This window comes from Leptonychotes weddellii, chromosome 4, assembly GCF_054177405.1.
Source record: "Leptonychotes weddellii isolate Sample4059 chromosome 4, ASM5417740v2, whole genome shotgun sequence".
NCBI lineage: Eukaryota > Metazoa > Chordata > Mammalia > Carnivora > Phocidae > Leptonychotes > Leptonychotes weddellii.
The window spans coordinates 16,428,834-16,442,263 of record NC_138372.1 but is presented as its reverse complement, the minus strand read 5'-3'; the positions used below and the strand labels follow the sequence as shown (position 1 = coordinate 16,442,263).

General features: G+C 48.9%; 1 protein-coding gene across 6 annotated transcripts in view; it reads left to right on the top strand.

Annotated features, from left to right (window-relative positions):
• The first annotated feature begins 313 nt into the window (after positions 1–313).
• The window catches only part of CNR2 (cannabinoid receptor 2), a 28,469-nt gene continuing 15,352 nt past the window's right edge, over positions 314–13,430 (top strand). For 2 of the 6 annotated variants that reach the window (XM_081817736.1, XM_081817735.1), the window contains exon 1: positions 314–671. The gene's annotated coding sequence lies outside the window, so the exon portion shown is untranslated. The other 4 variants (XM_081817739.1, XR_014144726.1, XM_081817733.1 and 1 more) reach the window with 4 other exon arrangements.

The following is a 13,430-nucleotide window of genomic DNA, read 5'->3' as shown; positions in this document are numbered from 1 at the left end:
AATACTATGAAATAACTTTGTTTTCCTGGAAGGCTCAAGATAAACCAATCCATACTTCTCGAGCCAACTCGGGGTCAGGAGTATTCAGCCGACTGGACGCTTTGGCCTCTGCCCAGAGTGGAAACGGCAGCTGCTGACCTCAGGGTTGCTTAATCACCAGGGGCCCAGCCAGCCAGGCGGCAGGAAGCGCCTCCCTTTGACCCATTTCCTTTGACCCCTGCACTGGGACCTTGGATGTAGGCCCCTCTTTGTTCAGGGGACAGTTCTTCCTGCTCCTCCTCCAGCCTAGCGGCTCATTTTGTCCCCAACCCTCTGTTTCCCCTTCCTCCACTCCCCTGAATTCTTTCAGGCAGGGGTGCAGCTGGGGAGTGAAATGAGGGCTTCCTCCACCTCCAGGAGGTTGTCACCCCCTCATAAGCTGCCTTCTCACCATCCCTATTCACTGAGTCTTGCTCACTCCAACTCAACACCTGGACCCTGAATGTGTCTTTGGCCTTTTTAACTCCTCCACTGTCCCAGGAACAGGTGGAGACACCTGAGCACACAAATAGTAGATAGGACCCTTTACGAAAAACAAGCCAGACTGAGAACTGGGACTGGTGCTGTGATAGAGAAGACCCCCTGTGGGAGGAAGGACTTGGATTAGGCCTGGAAGAGTCAAGATCAAAGAGGTAAGCAGGAGTGATGGGCCTGCAGGCTGGCAGAAGGGCAGAACCCAGACTCGGAGGCAGGAATACGTGGGCAGCCTCGAATTCAGATGGAGACCTGAGGCCCTCTAACCAATGGTTTGCAAATTTCAGATCGTGACCCTGCAGTGAGTGGGTGATCAGAATTGTTTCTTTGGCTACAAAGAGCATTTTTTAAAAATGAAATAGAGTAGAAGTAAAGAAGATAGAAATGAAAATGTCAGAGGGTATCCCACATCATAAGGATTATTACCATTTCCTGAAATTGACCTTGCAATTTTAGATACAGTATGTAAGTAATAGAGGTGGACTGGGTCATGATGTAAAACGAATTTGTCATGGATTACACTTAAAAAGAATTTAAAAAAAAAAAACCTCTTACCAACCCCTCCTCATTTTACAACTGAGAAGACTGGGGCTCAGAGAGGCAGCTCGGGCAGAACAGGGACCTGGACACCGACCTCCTGCCCACGGGGCTCCTTCTCTACACTCTGACCCACCTTCCCCCGCTGACGGAGCAGACCGAACTCGGTTCTTCAACACTCTGGCCCCTATTAGTTTTACCATCCCAAGGACACTCCACTTTTTTTTTTTAAGTTTTTCTTTAAATTCCGGTTAGTTACCAGACAGCATAATATTATTTCAGATGTACAATATAGTGATTGCACACTTCCCTGCATCGGCCTGCGCTCACCACAAGTGCACTCCTTCATCCCCATCACCTATTTCCCCCATCCCTCACCCACCTCCCCTCTGGTACCCATCAGTTTGTTCTCTAGAGTTCCGAGTCTGTTTCTTGGTTTGCCTCTCTCTCTCTTTTTTTTTTTTACCTCTGCTTTTTTGTTTTGTTTCTTAAATTCCACATATGAGTGAAATGGCATTTGTCTTCCTCTTACTGACTTATTTCACTTAGCATAATACTCTAGCTCCATCCACATCACTGTACATGGCAAGATTTCATTCTTTTCTATGGCTGAGTAATATTCCATTGTGTGTGTGTGCGCACGCGTGTGTGTGTGTCACATCTTCTTTATCCATTCATCAGTCGGACACTTGCGCTGTTCCCATAGTTTGGCTACTGTAGATAATGCTGCTAGAAACATTGGGGTGCATGTATCCCTTTGAATTAGTATCTTTGTATTCTTTGGATAAACATCTCCTAGTGCAATTGCTGGATCACGTGGCAGTCCTATGTTTAACTTTTTGAGGAAACTCCATACTGTTCTCCAGAGTGGCTGCACCAGCTTGTGTTCCCACCAACAGTGCAAGAGGGTTCCCCTTTCTCCGCATCCTCGCCGACACCAGTTGTTCTTGATTTTATCCATTCTGACAGGTGTGAGGTGGCATCTTATCGTAGTTTTAAATTGCATGTCCCTGGTGATCAGTGACATTGAGCATCTTTTCATGAGGGACACTTCACTTTTATTCATTCCATGAACCCTTGCTGAGGGCCTACCCTGGTTTGGGTCTTTGTGCCAGGTACCGGGATAGTATGGAGTTTACAATGCAAGTGTAGGATTTACTGCCTGATACCAGTTTTCTCCTGAGTTAACTTTTAAATTTTTGGTTTCAGATTGGGGATGTTAAAAAGTATTCTGATAATTGTTTAAATAGTAGGGAAGGGCGCCTGGGTGGCTCAGTCAGTTAAGCGTCTGCCTTTGGCTCAGGTCATGATCTCAGGGTCCTGGGATCGAGCCCTGCACTGGGCTCCCTGCTCAGCAGAAAGTCTGCTTTTCCCTCTGCCTCTGTCCCTCCCCACCTCCTGCTCTCTCTTGCTCATGCACTCTCACTCTTTCTCTCAAACATAAATAGTCTTTTTAAAAAATAAAAAATAAAGAGTAGCGAAGACTTGATTGAAGAATACTGCGTTAGGGGTGGGAGATGGGGCTCTACTCCCAGTACAGGACAGACAGCTGGGGATTCACAGCCAAGGAGCAAGGTGAGGGATCGGTTACAGGAGACCTCCAGCGTAGGGGCACTCTAAACCACCTAACAGGGTTCTTGCTGAAGGCAGGCCAAGGACTTGGACATCAAAGGTGAGAGATGAGGAACTTAATGAGCATCAGGGGTGGGGGGATGATTTAGCAGGATTCTTTGCTAAGACCTGGCTGGGCAGACTTAATACAAGACAGGGGCCAACATCAAGGCCAACTTGGAAAAAGGGTTCAGAGGAGCCCAACTACAGTTCCATCAGAGTCTTTGTCAGTGACAAGATCTCTCTCTACCTTATATATCTTGTGTTTCCACTCGTCCCTGGTCCCTGATATTTATATGCTTTCCGATTTTTGCATGTAAATGCTAGGTAGTATCAGTAGGTGGGAAAACTGAGATTTAAGGAAATCAAGTCCCTTGACCAAGGTCACACAGCTGTTCGCCGGGAGAACTGGGAATAGAGGCCCAGGTCCATCTGTGCTTAGAGCCCAGATGTTTAACCAGTGTGCTATCCTGCTTCTCAAAAATCCATACCCAGCGTTCTGTTACTGAAGATGCCGGGGTGTTACCCGCCTATGCTTGAACCGCTGTCTGAGCCCGTGATGAGCGCCCAGGCTATTAATGAATGCTTTGAGAGTCTCGAGGCTCAGATCTGCACTCACCCCAGCCCACGCTGTTATTTATAGCATGGGTTGTTTACTGCTAGGGCTGGGCTGGCCACAAGGGCAAAGAACAGACTGAAATACCCCCCTGCGGGGGCTGAGCTCCCAAGCCCAAAGTTTGGCTCCAAAGTCCAGTTCTGTTGATCACCGCTGTAAGGTATCTCTTCAACTGTCCTCTCTCCTCTGTCCCCAGGGCCCCCCTGGGCATGCTGAGTCCCTCAACACCCCTGGCCTGGATGCATGGCAGCTTAGAAAGAAACACAGTTAAGAGTTAGCGATGGCCACCTCCTCCCCTGTGGCAGGTTCTGGGGGCATTTTTGTCTTCTTCCTTATATTTTTCTAAATTTCAAAAAATGTCTGCCTTGAAAATTATTACTTGTTCTGGGGGACCCTTGGGCGAGTTTACTGTCTGAAGCAGGCCCCTTCGGTCTGTAGCTCACCATCATTGCACTCTGGGCAAGGACCCTCTGCTGTATCAATTTTACTGATGTACTGAGTTTCTTTTGTCTCCTTTCCTCCCTCCCCTGCCACAGGTAACCCCTCTGCGTTACCCCCTGGGTCCCTAAGTCTCCTTGACTTTAATGCATCCTTGTAAACTGTGCTGCACTGCTTTGTAGGAGCAGGTGTTTTCTAATCTACAAAAATAGTCCTGTCCTACCTGTCTTACTCTGTGTCTTCTCTTTTGTAACTTGACACCTCTGTGGACATTGTTTGTTACTGTTTACTTTCATAATCAGGAAAAAAAAAAAAACCCTCACAACTAACCAAGGTTGAGTCTGAGGGATGTCAGGGGGAGCTGTGAAGGGATGTGAAGTCACATGTTTCCTTCTTCTGAAACACAAAGGCAACGCCTTGGAAAAGAGGAGGTACCCCTGGGGAGGGGAGGTATGTGTATTCATCTGGAAGTTTCCAGCTATCCTCGCTGGGAGGGGCAGGAGGGGGAGCAAATGGGCCCAACAGGAAACGCCAGAGCCGGCAGGGCCCACAGGACAGATTCAGCCCCACGGACGGACGTGTGCTGTTTGCCCCTCACCGTGTTCGATTACAAAATCAAGGAATTCCACTTCTTTTGAGAAATCCTATAGTCTGGCCACTCCGCTCTGAAGTTGCAACCAGCTCTCCACCTGCCCTTGCACCAAGCTGCGTTTGCCATACTGGCCTTAAATTTTGTCAGATCCTTAAACCTCTTTAAGGGTTTAAACCCTGACCCCCTGGACACCTTAAGAATTACATCCCAAGGATGACAAAACCTGGCCTGCGGACTACTGTGACCCCTCTTACGCCACTGCAGACCTCATTAATTGATTAATTGATCAGACACATTTTCCTACTGAGCTTATACTCAGCTTCAGAATCCTTCTCAACGCTATGGTTGGGTAACAACCACCAACGTACCAGACTTGGCGCTGAAGCTAAAATCTATCTGTCGTTCCTGGAAACCCGATCATTTCATCTTTAAAGGAGACTAAGACCCAGAGAGGGAAAAGGACTTGCCCAAGGTCTGCAGAGCTTGAGGACAGCATTGCCTAAGGATTAACATGATGCCCACCAAGTCTTCCAACTTGCCTCCCAAATAAAACTTGAGTGACCTCATCAAAGTCTACTTGGTCACAATATTTTATTGAGCACGTACTAGGTGCCAGGCACCACAGCCAATTGCAAAGGATACAGCAGTGAATACGATAGGGAGACCTGTGCTGTGATGGAGTGGACAGCCATGTGAGAGGGAAGGACAAGAATTATAGTGTAAGAAGTGCTTATGACAGTGGGGCTTAACCTTGCCTGGGTAGTCAGGGAGGGCTTCCCAGGGGAGGCAATGGCATTGCAGTTGACATCTGAATGATGGAGGGAAGCCATTTCTAGTCGAGAGAACAGCAAAAGGCCCTGAGGATGGAGAAAGTGGGGCATCTTTAAGAAACTGAAATAAGGCCCCAGACCCCAGTGGCTCAAATATAGAAGGGAGAGGGGAAAGGACCTAACCCCCTACCCCAAATCCCTACCTCCTACCCCTGCCCCTGTTGAGCACCTCTTCATATATTTAACATGTAGATATCATCTCATAATATCCAAGCTTTTGCTCTTTTCTCTTAATATTATATTGTGAGCATTTTCCAAAGTGATTGTGATTTTTTTAAAAACAATTTCTAATAGCTGCATTACATTTCAGCACATGACGTACCATAATTTATTAAATAATTCTTCTATTATGGGATGCTTAGAATGGCTCCTGGTTCTCACTATCATAAATAATACCAATGTAACCATCTTTGATCATATGATTAATTTCTTAAAATAGATTTCTATAAGTTAATTACTATTTCAAATGCTATGAGCATGTTTAAGATTCATGAGAGCGGGTGCCTGGGTGGCTCAGATGGTTAAGCGTCTGCCTTCGGCTCAGGTCATGATCCCAGGGTCCTGGGATCAAGTCCGGCATCCAGCTCCCTGCTCAGCGGGGAGCCTGCTTCTCCCTCTGCCTCTCTCTCTCTCTCTCTGTCTCTTATGAATAAATAAATAAAATCTTTAAAAAAAAAAAAAGATTCATGAGAGCAATGACAGCTTTGTGCGGGGCTGTCTCACATAATACCTGCAATCATCCTTTGAAGATTCCCAGGTGAGGAAGCTAAGGCTTGGAGGGGCACATGACCCAGGTGTCACATAGGTGACAAGGGAGCTGATTAAGAAATGTGGACTGTGAGGCCCATCTGGAACTGTCAAATCAGCATCTCTGTACTTTGAGCTCTTGAAGCCCTCCTGCTGATTCCGATGAAGTTAAAGTTTGAGAAACATCGGGCGCCTGGGTGGCTCAGTTGGTTAAGCGTCTGACTTTGGCTCAGGTCATGATCTTGGGGTCCTGGGATCGAGCTCCTTCGCGCTCCGGGCTCAGCAGGAAGTCTGCTTGTCCCTCTCCCTCTACCCTTCCCCCCACTCATGCTCATGCTCTCATTCTCTCTTTCTCTTTCTCAAATAAGTAAAAATCTTTAGAAGAATAAAAATTAAATTAAAAAAATAAAGTCTGAGAAACATCCACCATCTTCAAGCTCCTTGTTTCCAGTTGAAGAAATTAAGACCAGAAAAAGAAAGTGCTTTGACACACAGAACATAGGTTCTCCCCGGGCCAGCAATGAAACCTAGGTCTAGACCAGTTCCAGAGGCTGCACTCAAACCACCAGCCCTCACTGTAAAACCTGGTGTCGGCTTACTTTCAGGTCACGCTCCCACTAAGTGTCCGAGGGTGTCTGTCTCAGCACATGCTTGCCGACGGTGCTATTGGTTTGGGTTCTTTTCTTAGCTTGATAAGTGAATCACCACGTTTTAAACATGCCTTATGCAACCACCTAAAAGAGTACCTGTAGTAGAACTTTGTAAAGATACGCAATCCTTTTCCATATACGCATCACCACCAGCATTTGCCTTTATTTTTTATTTATTTTTTTTTTTTTAAAGGTTTTATTTATTTGAGAGAGAGAGAGCACATGAGAGGGGGGAGGGTCAGAGGGAGAAGCAGGCTCCCCGCCGAGCCGGGAGCCCGATGCGGGACTCGATCCTGGAACTCCAGGATCATGACCTGAGCCGAAGGCAGTCGCTTAACCAACTGAGCCACCCAGGCGCCCCCAGCATTTGCCTTTAATAAATTAAAATAGCTGGACATCGGGTTTTTAAAAGTTAAAAAGTAACAGTTTGGTCAAAACTTATCCCACATGCTTGCAAGTGCACATTGTTTTCATGTTCCTAGGTTAATTCAGGCACCAACATGCATATGGGAAACTGAGTCATCTGAAGGGGTCAGATGGCCCAGATTTTAACAAAGGCTGCTTCCCCGGGGCCTGCTGGGAGAGAGGCCCCCCTGAATGTTCCTCCCTCCCTCAGGAGCTAAATATAGCTCAGCCTGAGGCCCAGCATGGGATAGATGCATCCAGTAGATGGCGGAGTCTCACAGGGCATGGGCTGGTGAAGCTGGCTGTCCACGCTGGAAAAACCAGCTTGAGAAAATCAGCTCCTGGGCCCTCCTGTGCAGATGCACCTAGCCCTGTCTGGGGAAAAAGAGAACAGACTTCCTGACCCACCGGCCGGGCTACCCAAGGTGTGTCCAAGGACCAACAACATCCCCTGGGAACTTGTTAGGAATGCAGATTCTCAGGCCTCCCGGAGCTGACTTCAGCCAATGCATGCAGAAGTTATAGAAACACCAATTAACTCCAACTTCCTCACTTTAGGAATGGGGAAATACAGGTGAGACAAAGGAAGTGACGTCACAGCCGGACAGGAGCCGAGACCCCACTAGAACCCAGATTCCTGGTGTTTGTTCCCCCTTAGTCTTAAAGTAGCTTCTTTGTTCTCTTCATTCATTCGCTCATTCGAGCATCATTCATGCATTCAGCCCGCCATTCCCCACCGCCGGCTGCGGTGGGGCCTCGGCATCCAGCACTGTGGACACTGAGCCTGCGCACACTCTTGCATGTTTTCTAGCATTCTCCACCGCCACTCCCTGGATGTCAGTAGAACCGTCCCAGCGGTGCCGCTTCGGATGGTGCCGGACGTCGCCTCTGTGTAAGTTTGCCAGAGAAAATACAGAATGCCCAGTTAAATTTCAATTTCAGAGAAACAACAATTAATTTTTTAGTTTGTGTATGTCCGGTATTGTCATCCTATATTGTTACTTGCTGAATCTGGCAGCTCTGCCTCAGGGGCAAAATCTCCCTTCCTGAGAACCACTGGCCCAGGTCCATCCCTTGGGGTCTGGGATAGGGGGGCAGTAAGTAAAAAGATCTGACGAAATAATCAAATGCCATTCACCAGGGAGGGCAGGAACCTTATCATACTCATCTCTGTACCCCTAGGAAGAAGTAGATTTTCATGTTACCTATCTGATAAACCATAAAACAGACTCTTAACTACAGAGGACATACTGAGGGCTGCTGGAGGGGAGGTGGGCGGGGGGGGATGGGTTAAATGGGGGATGGGCAGCAAGGAGGGCACTTGTAGTGATGAGCACTGGGTGTTGTATGTAAGTGAGGGATCGCTAAATCCTACACCTGAAACTAATATTACACTGTATGTTAGCTAACCGGAATTTAAATAAAAACTTGAAAATATTTATTCTATCTGATAACAGGTCTGAAAACACTTTTATGTGGACCAGGTACCTGTGTATTTACTAAGCCCAGGACTGGGCATGAGGGACAAGATCCCTGCCTTCAGGGAGCCCGTGGTCTAGCAAATATAAATGAAAAATGGGGTTGGTTTTGACCCACATAGCCTTTTTAAAAGATCTGACTTTGTGGTCAACATTCTAAAATTGGAAGCCATTACAAATTGGAAGTCGGGATTTCTATTCTCTCTTGGAAAATGGGGCACATGTTCCAAATGCTCGGAAGCTGGCACTTGGGTCTGCATTCCCATGCAGCAAGTCCTGGCTGTCCTTGAGAGATGCCAGCGCCTTTGACTGGCTCACGTGTCCCCGTCCCCCCACAGTCCCCACCGCTCTCTGTTGCAACATACCAGCACCCTTCACCCATCTCTGTTATCTGGCGGGCGCCTATAGGCATTGGATTTCAAAGCTCTGATCTGATAGGCAAGAGGGATCGGAATGGAATGTCCTTCCAGGTGGTCTGCGTAAGGCTGATGCAGTACCTCCATTTTGCAGATGAAGAAACTAAGGTTTAGGAAGATGAAATGAATTGCTCAGGGTCACAACAGCTCCGCTGGAGTAGAACCCAGGTCCCTTGACTCCAGGACCTATACCTATGCCCTGCCCTGGCCAGAGTTCCTTGTGAGAAAGAGCTCAATTACAGGCACAAGAAGCCTGTGGCACTGGGGCGACCCAGAGGGGAAGTGGTGACAGGGACGGAAGGCCAGACCTCCTCATGCTCACTCGTCTGTGAGAAAGAGTAAAAGCGAGAGAAAGCTGCCTTGGGGTGGCTGTTGAACAGGAGCTCTGGCCGGGACCCAGGGCCAGCTCCTAGACACACAACCACCAGGACTCCTCAGCGCCCGGCAGGGTCAGGGAGCTCAGCCACAGACCACCGTGAGTAGCTTTCTGTTGTTGCTTCATTTGGGGCCTCTTCCTCATTTCAGAAAACCTGTGTTGTATGAAACCTGTGTTCCTACTTTACCCCTTCCCCCCGCCGGGATGTAAGAAGCTGGGGGGCCTGTCTGGGACCAGGAAAGTGATACCATATGAGGAGGACTCCTAAGGTGTGTGAGGACAACTCACAGGACGGCTCGGGGCTGGTGCGGTCCTCACCCTCGGACAGGACCACGAATCAGCACGCACAGAAGGAGGTAGTCACCGACATGCAGACAGCCTGATGGGGCCGCTCGGCGTTAGCACCACGCTAGACCCAGGAGGCCAGGGCTCCGCTCCATGGAGGTTCTGCTCAGCAAGCCAGTAATGTTTACGAGCGTGCCCCGCACCAGCACCCAGGTGAATCGCAGCACTGGTAACCCCATGGCCTCAAGAAAATCAGTCCCCCTCTTTCCCATTCAGCTCCCTCTTCTGAGAACCTTGGGCCCGAGACCAGCACTCACGGGCCCGTGGTGAGGGCTGGCTGGATAATGCTGGTGCCAGATGGGCTCCCGGGCTCGGCAAATGGCTACGGTGGAGATTCTGATCCTCACACCGTCTGCCGCTGCTGGCGAGTAGAGATAAGGATGACGAGGCTGCAAGCTGTTTTTCCCTCAAATGGGTGGCAGGTAGACACCTTGAGGACACCAAGGCCAGGACTGAGGCAGAGGAGGGGCTCGAGAGGAATCTGGGTAGGCCTTGGGAGGCAGTGCCCCAACGACCCTGGCCCCAGCATTAATTTCTACCAGTGAACCACATTTTGGTGGGTTAAGACCAGATGGTTAAGGTGGGCAAAATGGTAGCACGGCTCAGCTGAGCAGAGCCCTCCAGTGGGTCTCTTCTCTTCCCTCCTCATCTCGTTGCACCTGTTACTCTTACCCTGTGCTCTCAGATGTACACAGAATGTTCTTTCGTTCATTCTTATTACAGCACCTTCAGTGGGACTCAGAGCTCTCACCCTACTGGGCTGGTCAAAAATGGAGTCTCAGTGTGTAGTGAGCTTCTCTCACTTTCCAGCATTGCACATCGAATCCTCGGGTCTCATACAGAGCACAGAACAAGGGAAGGCACCTGGCCTTCATGCCACCCTGGCTCCCCCTATAAGGGATGCCCACTGTCCAAAGGGATTTGACCCCTGAAGTCCAGCCCTGTCCACTTCCCTAATGTGCCTAGCGTCCAAATTCTTTGCCAAGATTTGAAATCACTGTGCCTTAGGTTTAAGCTCAGGATTGGGTTACCAGCCGGTAACTTCACCCAGAGGCCCCACCACCTCCTCAAGGCAGCAGAGCCCAGGATGTCAAAACTCAAGGGACCCGTGACCCTGGGACCCTCTCTCCTGCATCCTTGGCTTTGGATCACTCTTCTCCCCAGCCACCTGGGATTCTGGCTTTTACCTTCTCACTAAACTCAGGTTTTCACAAAGAACCGAAAAAAAGGGCTGTCTTCAGATAGCTTCTGCTTTCAACCCCTGCAAAATGTCCCTGGGCCAGGAGACACCAAGGCTGCTCTTGGAAGGGAGACAGGCAGCCGTATCTTACAGAGAGGAAAATCAAGGCTCAGAGGCAATGGTGACTCATTCAAGGTCGCCTGGCCAAGGAAGAGTGCATCCAGTGTCAAGTCCAGCTCTGTGGACTCCAAAACTTGTGCTATTGATCACGGGATCCTGTGGAAAACCCAAGTCCCCCTCACCAAGGTGTCAGGTGAACCTTGGATGAGCCACATCACCTTTTTTTTTTTCAGATTTTATTTATTTATTTGAGAGAGAGAGAGAGCACGAGCAAGCTGAGGGGCAGAGGGAGAAGCAGACTCCCCGCTGAGCAGGGAGCCCGATGCGGGACTCGATCCCGGGACCCCGGGATCATGACCTCAGCCGAAGGCAGACGCCTAACGACTGAGCCACCCAGGCATCCCTCACATCTAACCCGTAGTTTCTCCAACTCCAAAAATGAAGCAAAACATTACCAACCTGCCTCAAAGGGAAGCCCATTTATTTTCTTAAGTTCACGTTTACGGCGCATTCACTACGTGCTGGAGCTCAGTTAGCACTGCTGCCTTGTCCAGTGCTCTCAACAGCCCTGAGAGAGACACACTGTCACCACCCACATCTGAGAGGTGAGAAAATGAAGCTCACGCAGGATTAAGACCTTGCCCAAGGTCACACAGCTGGTGGTAAATGGCAAAGCCAAGAGTCAAACCCGGGGCTGTCTGAATGCAGAACTGGCTATACTGCAGTGAGAACCAGCTAGGGACACGGGCGTGCAGAGCTCCTCGAAAGGGCTGTGGTGCAATGCACGCTCCAGGAACCATCAGCCCTCTTCCAGCTGAGCTCAGGAAAGAATTTAAGACCATTATTCCCTCTTCCCTCCATCTCCTCTGGAGAGATAGGGTCCACAGAGCATGGGGTGTATCCTGCCCCACCCCCAGGCAGTGAAGACCCCAAATGCCAAGGAAAGAAAAGGACAGATCAGTGGGGTAGACCAGAAGGGGAGGATCCCCCGTCTCATTAAAGCCAAGTGTGGGAAAGGAGGCTCCATCCAAATCGGGAGAGTGTTGGTGAGACCTCTGGGCAGAAATGAGTTGGTTTGGGTGTCCTGTGGGCTTTGCTGCCTCTCTTCTCCTCCCCTACCTGCTCCTACTCTTACAGATGAGGCCTCCAATCTTCTGCTCACACAGTGACTCAGAGGCAGCCCCTCCCACCACAGCTCCCCCCTCCCCTCTGCCCTTCTCTCCCTGGGGGGTTGGGTCCACCCCAAAGTTCCTCTGAGAACTACAGCTGCATTCACGATGTTGCCTCTGCTAGACAGTGAATCTGTCCTCTGTGTGTCTCCGTGGATCTGTCTGGGTCCTGGGGGGATCTGACAGAGCTGAAAGCAGGAGATGGGAGCCTGCTGAGAACCGGGAGGGGGTGCAAGGTGTTTCATGGACCTTCTCCAAGACTTCACATGAGTCCTATCTTAATAGTACCCACTTGGCAGATGAGATCACCAAGGCTCAGTCACAGCAGGTAAATGGCAGAGATAAGACTCAAGCCCAGGTCTGTGTTTTCACTACTTTCCACTAGCTTTGCCCAACAGGGAGGGAAGTGTTCCAGAAGGTTCACACCATTAGAAGGTCATGGAGCTTGGTTCCATTTTTTTGAAAATTAGTGAATAATTATTTTGCTACTTAAAAGATATTTTTCTCAGTGTGAGAGCTTCTTAGGATAAACAGAAGAATCAAAAGCAGAAGTTAGTGGTAATCAAACAAATGACAATCTAATTTCTCCCAACCAGGATGTTTATCATTTGGCCACTGCAGTGGCTTTGGCTGATATATGGTTTTACGTTGGTCTTATTCTTCATCGTTTATTATTTAATTTATACCCTTAATGAACCAGTGATTAAAGTCAGGATGCAAAAGGAACTCTGATGTCAGAAACACAAGGAAATAAGGAGAAGGAAGCTGATACCTCCCCTGCAAATTTCCCTCAAGATTCATAAATCGTGTTTATCTGATCACATTTCTTACATAGCTTATCAGGGAAATTCTTGCACTTCCCAAAACTTCAAACAGTGTTAAAAAGAGAAAATAATATGTGCTCTTTCATCACCCGTGTCAGACACATAGGTGATCTACACCTGCAGGGCTCATGCAGAGAGATGCTTGCCCGCAGGGACCTGAGATCTATTTTCTCTTGCATAAGACAAACATTAAGATTCTTCTAAAAAGGTACATATCAGCTTTCTAAGCATCAAATGCCAGAATTTAAACCCTCCGGTCCTGAAAGTGATTTCCCTTCTCTTGTTACATCTCAGCCTATTTTAACGTCCATTTGGTCCCCCAATAAAACATCACTTCAAAATGTGTTCGCCAACCATGCATTCTCTTCTGTCATTTATGTAAAGTAGAGCAAGCACAGGGGCCACTTGGAAAGTGAGGAGAAGTTAGAATTTATCTTCACGGGCGCCTGGGTGGCTCAGTTGGTTAAGCGACTGCCTTCGGCTCAGGTCATGATCCTGGAGTCCCTGGATCGAGTCCCGCATCGGGCTCCCTGCTCAGCGGGGAGCCTGCTTCTCCCTCTGACCCTCCCCCCTCTCATGTACT